Source organism: Capra hircus, chromosome 2 (assembly GCF_001704415.2).
Source record: "Capra hircus breed San Clemente chromosome 2, ASM170441v1, whole genome shotgun sequence".
Lineage (NCBI taxonomy): Eukaryota > Metazoa > Chordata > Mammalia > Artiodactyla > Bovidae > Capra > Capra hircus.
This window is the reverse complement of record NC_030809.1, coordinates 43,734,725-43,741,059: the sequence shown is the minus strand read 5'-3', so window position 1 is coordinate 43,741,059 and position 6,335 is coordinate 43,734,725.

The following is a 6,335-nucleotide window of genomic DNA, read 5'->3' as shown; positions in this document are numbered from 1 at the left end:
TATGACTCTTATTATCCTTAATATGTCACTATTTGATCAGTGCCCCAGGATGAAGCCGGTCTCCCATCTTGGTTGCACCCCCTCCCCCCACCACATGATAGCTTCCTCTTTCTGTCTGGGTTCTCATTCCCTGTGCGGGGTGCTCCCACCCCATGGATGCCCCTACTCCATGGATGCCCCCTTCACTCTGCTTGGGCTCTAACACCCCAGTCTGGGTGGCTTCTCCATCCTCAGCTGGGGGCCACAGTGGCTCCCTTGGCCTGGGATGTCTAACCTATGGCTTGTGCTTTGTACTGGCTCTCAGAGCTTGCCCTTCGTGTTAAGTTCTGATTGCCTACAATGACTACTGGTTCAATTCAATATGCTTTATTGGCAGCCATTCCTTCCCTATCTGCTTACATCCCTACTGGCATCTCCTTCACTTCTCACATAAACTTCCTGCCCTAGCATCCTTGTCTCAGCTTTGGCTTCTGGGGTAATTCCAGCTTAGACATCCTTTGATCCTCCAGGACTAGGGGAAAGCCTATTTTCCCACTATTGCTTATAACTGATGCTTCATCCTCTCCTGTTTGTTCCTTGACTCTGTGTACACCTTTGGAAAAATCTCTTTGTTACCCTTTTCACTTAACCACTAAGTTGCCATCTGTTGCCCCTTCTACTCCCTCTGGCTATGTGTCCAGCGCCCTGGGACACAGAGTCCTCCTAGGATCTGATCTCCTTGCTTAGAAGTGTCATCTTGAATTCTGGTGAATACACTTCTCCACCTTGTAACATTCACATTCTTTATGTGAGGGAACCACTTGTTCTTTGGGTGATCTAAATCCTCTTCCCATTTCCCAGTCTGTTTTATAATTTTTCTCTTGTATTGGGTACATAAGATTTCTCTGCATGTCACGGAAGACAGGCTGTGCTCATCCTACCTGCTTGTCAACCTTTGTTCTGTGAAAATGAGAAACAGGGAAATTTGAAATTTTCTAGGTGGGTGATTGCATCAATATTAACATGCAATTCCCCTTCCACAGTCTATATTTTCAGTAAGAAGATGTTGGTGAATTTAAACGGAAGCTACCCTTGGATGTCATTCATTCACCTTTTATTTTTCTCTTGCTGATTAGTGTTTGTGATTCAATCTATGAGTCTAAGCTATTCTCCACTTTGCCATATAATCCGCCTAAAGGCAATAAGAGTGTCTATCAACAAACTTAGAAATTATCCCTAAAACCAACACTTGTGGATTCTTACATTTTTGTCTTCCAAGTCTATCCATTCTTTTCTCATTGTAGGGACTGCTCTAACCACGGCTAAAAATCTTCCTTTCTTCCCAAGTCTCCTTAGCACAGAGCTTTTTATGAAAGTTTTCAATTTCAGTTTCCGGATCTCTGGATAAAAGCCTTCACCAAACCATGGATGTCTGTCACTGACCTCTGTCCTTAAGAAAGGGTGTCCATTGAGTCTGGGTTCAACAGAAGTGGAAAAATGACATATACCAATATTACTGTGTTGGATAATTTTTTTATAATATAGAAAAGAATCTTTTCTCTACAATAATTTTAAAGTCACAAAAAGGCTTGTGGAAAAGAGAGCTTCCTGGTTAAATATCTTTTTTAATGAAACAAAACTAAACACAATTGTAAACTAATAGAAACTGAATTCACAGCCCTGCAAGAGGAGAAGGGAGTGACAGAGGATGAGATGGTTGGAGGGCATCACCGACTCCATGGGCTTGAGTTTGAGCAAACTCTGGGAGATAGTGAAGGACAGGGAAGCCTTGCCTCCTTGGGGCCACTTCAGGGGACTGAAGAATCAGACATTACTTAGCCACTGAACAACATTTCAACAGCTTCTCCTTCTGCCATGACCCCTCTAGATACCTTTGTACTTCTCCATGCCAAGCACTCCTAGTCTCTTTTCTCTTCTGTATGTAATATCACTATCTGCCCCCCCATTCCCTTTCTAGCAAGTCCTTTCAAAAGGACTCTGTAAACTTTAACATACAAAAATTATATTGAGCCATTTTGGAAAAAAAAAAAAAACAAATCTCGTTTTGTATGGGGGAGTTTTTAGTTTTCATGTATATGAAGATTATAATGGCATCTATGTATGGTTCTTTGCCAGAAACACTGAACCCTATTTGTGACTTCTCCTCAGCATGGTCTCTCTCTACTCTGTCCTCTGGGCTGTAATTATGGGTCATAGTCCAAAATGACTGCAGCTTGTCTAATGGACATGACACTCACTTCCATTATTATTCCCTTACTTTGGAAGTCATAATGAAATGCTCTCTTGAGCTAGGCTAGGAAGACACAGTTGAATACCTCCTCCATTTTAGGTCCAAAACATCGGAGAAGTTCTCTAAAATCCCCAGTATAAAACCCAGATATCTCCGAGCTTACTCAGAATTACATTGAAAAACATAACATTGCATCAGAAATAAACGTTGACTGAAAATATATCTCTTTCCAGTCTTTTGAGAACATGCCCAAATGGAGATGGGTTTCATTCACAAAGGACAGAAAAAATGTCATTAAAAAAAAAAAACCCTGTCCTCCTCGTAAGGGCATCCCTTATGAACTTTTCCTTCCACTCTCAACTTGAGTCTCTATACTTTGGATGCTCTACCCCTTTCTCTAATTCTCTCTTTCTGAAATTTCAAACCCTTCTTTGACAAAGCTCCAGTTACTGCCTCTTTAGATTCTTTCCCTATTCAGGGGACAATATTCCTATTCTTGGCCCTAGTGTTGTGATTCGTTTTAGGCTTCAGCTCACTGGATGGCTGAAGCTCATTACTCTTTGCAGAGCAGGTGCTGAAATGGAAGGAGGATGGGCCAGAATCGGTTTCAGTCCAGTGGGCAATGGTGAACAGTTTTGTCAAGTCCAATTTCCTTTCCATTACATCCACCAAAAGGAGCTGTAGACTCAATGGTTTGTTTTCTAATTGGTCCACTAAAGTAAGCAAATCCGCCACCCCCCCGCCCCCCCCACCCCGCCACCGCCCAAACAAACTATGCTTGGGAATCAGTATAGTTTAAGCTCAGATTAAGAAAAGACTCAATTGCCTCACTTAGGCAGGAGTCATTTGGTCCTCACCACTATGAAATAAGTGTTTATCTTGCATCCTCTGGAAGTGCCTGCCAGCATCCTAAAAGAAGCTGATGTTAATTTTTAATATCTGTTCACTTTATTAACGTGGGAAGTGGGCTAGACTTAATTAAATTATTTTGAGTCAGAGTTTCCACTCTAATGGAAATCAAGGTAGGGATCTTCTATTTTTCCTCCATCCCATGATATATATTAAATGCTGTGGGGTTTGAATTTATTTCCTAGCAACAGTCAAGAAAAATGGCAATTTCTGGGAAGCATTCTTCTTTTAACATAAAGAAACCCAAGTGAATGAACATGAGAAATATGGGAACCATTGACTGCCATCCAGTTGAAGCTTGAATTCAGCCTAACATTTCTGAAACAGTACTTTGAGATTAAACCCTCTTGGTATGTGAGGACCAAAGGAGTGATTTAAAATAACCAAAGTGCCTCTCCATCCTTCTCGTCCCTGTCTAATACCACTCTGTCATCCTAAAGGAATTTTATGTTAATTTCTGAATTTTAAACAAAATGCTATAGAAATTCCACTGTCCAGATTTTAAAATGTCTAGAATATTCAATTTTACATGTGTGAAGGTGAGGCCTGAGATATCAAATCTGATCACAAGAAAAGATATTTATAAAACTCAACAGAATAACCACAGAAACTCCACAGGCTCTGCAACCACAGAGTCTACAAGGATCCACAGTCCAACTTTGTTGATGGTCTAAAGAAGTAAAATGATTTTTCATGGTTAACATTCCCAGTATCATAAAGAGACTAGAAACTGTAACTTTTATTTCTTTTGCTTATCTGTTTTCCCACTTGCTTTATCTTACACAACTCAATTTCACAGACCGTATATCCTCTCCCTAAAGGTTAACTCACCCCTCTTATCTCCCAACTTCTCCACCCATGGAGGAAGACTGAAACAAGGAAAGAGGAAGGGTGGGGAGCATGTGGAGAGACTCTACTGGGGCCCTTTTGTTAATTTCACTTTCCTTTTCTTTCTTCTCCTTCTTCACCAGGGCTTGTCCCCACCTCCAAGCCCCCACCTGCCCTCCAGGGCCAGTGTTCTCTCAACACCCTCCTCTGCTCTTGACCCAAGAGACACTGGCATAACCCTCTTCTTCATCCAAGATCTCTCTTCCTTCTAACCACACGTGAGAAGTCTGGCCCCAAACTGGTTTTGATTGAAATGGTCAGTGGAAATGAAGGCTAGATCCCTGACTTCTGGGTCTCAGCTCCTATCTTTTACTACCCCAAAACTCAAAAGGGAAATGGAAATAAGACCATGTGACTGGTACTCTAACCACTATAAATTTCTACCCTTTTTAAGACAGCTATTGCATCTTCAGCACCTCTCTCCAAGAAAAGAGTATGCTTCTGGATTTTTTTCTCAGATGTAGTATTAATCTCTTAAGAGAAATTTGTCCCAGGTGGGCTTAAGTTCATAGTCATGAACTATAGATAACTGACATCAGCTGATTGGCATCCTGGCATGACTAAAATTGAAAACTTCTCCACTCTGACTGCCCTTCATTACCACTGATTCATTGCCATGATCTTTGGCCAAATGAACATGAGTCTAGACTAAGTATTGTGTTCAGGGCACGGTTTTGCCTGAGATGACATTTCTAGGGTCTGAGTTTTGTCCTGTTTTAAATTTCATGTGCAGTGCTGCTGTAATAATCAAAGTGAGACTTCTTTAAATGTGAGGGAAAAACAAAATTGATGCCCATACCAGTGATAAAAACCCCAGGCAGTAATAGTCAAAAGACTCCACCAGATAGCTGAACTTAAATCCTTTCAGTTCAGTTCAGTTCAGTTGCTCAGTTGTTTCCAACTCTGCGAGCCCATGGACTGCATCATGCAAGGCCTCCCTGTCCATCACCAACTCCTAGAGTTGACTCAAACTCATGTCCATTGAGTTGGTGAAGCCATCTAACCATCTCTTCCTCTGTCGTCCCCTTCTCCTCCCGCCTTCAATCTTTCCCAGCATCAGGGTCTGTTCAAATGAGTCAGTTCTTCGCATCAGGTGGCCAAAGTATTGGCGTTTCAGTTTCAACATCAGTTCTTCCAGTGAACATTCAAGACTGATTTCCTTTAGGATGGACTGGTTGGATCTCCTTGCAGTCCAAGGGACTCTCAAGAGTCTTCTCCAACATCACAGTTCAAAAGCATCAATTCTTCGGTGCTCAGATTTCTTTATAGTTCAACTCTCACATCTGTACCTGACTATTGAAAAAAGCACAGCCTTGACTAGATGGACCTTTGTTAGCAAAGTAATGTCTCTGCTTTTTAATATGGTATTTAGGTTGGTCATAACTTTCCTTCCAAGGAGTAAGCGTCTTTTAATTTCATGGCTGCAGTCACCATCTGCAGTGATTTTGGAGCCCCCCAAAATAAAGTCTGTCACTGTTTCCACTTTGTCCCCATCTATTTGCCATGAAGTGATGGGACTAGATGCCATGATCTTAGTTTTCTCAATGTTGAGCTTTAAGCCAACTTTTTCACTCTCCTCTTTCACTTTCATCAAGAGGCTTTTTAGCTCCTCTTCACTTTCTGCCATAAGGGTGGTGTCATCTGCATATCTGAAGTTATTGATATTTCTCCCAGCAGTCTTGATTCCAGCTTGTGCTTCATCCAGCCCAGTGTTTCTCATGATGTACTCTGCATATAAGTTAAATAAGCACAGTGAAAATATACAACCTTGATGTCCTCCTTTTCCTATTTGGAACCAGTCTGTTGTTCCATGTCCAGTTCGAACTGTTGCTTCCTGACCTGCATACAGGTTTCTCAAGAGGCAGGTCAGGTGGTCTGGTATTCCCATCTCTTTCAGAATTTTCCACAGTTTATTGTGATCCACACAGTCAAAGGCTTTGGCATAGTCAATAAAGCAGAAACAGATGTTTTTCTGAAACTCTCTTGCTTTTTCCATGATCCAGCGGATGTTGGCAATTTGATCTCTGGTTCCTCTGCCTTTCCTAAAACCAGCTTGAACATCTGGAAGTTCACGGTTCATGTATTGTTGAAGCCTGGCTTGCTTGGAGAATTTTGAGCGTTACTCTGCTAGCGTGTGAGATGAGTGCAATTGTGCGGTAGTTTGAGCATTCTTTGGCATTGCCTTTCTTTGGGATTGGAATGAAAACTGACCTTTTCCAGTCCTGTGGCCACTGCTGGGTTTTCCCAGTTTGCTGGCATATTGAGTACAGCGTTTTCACAGCATCATCTTTTAGGATTTGAAATAGCT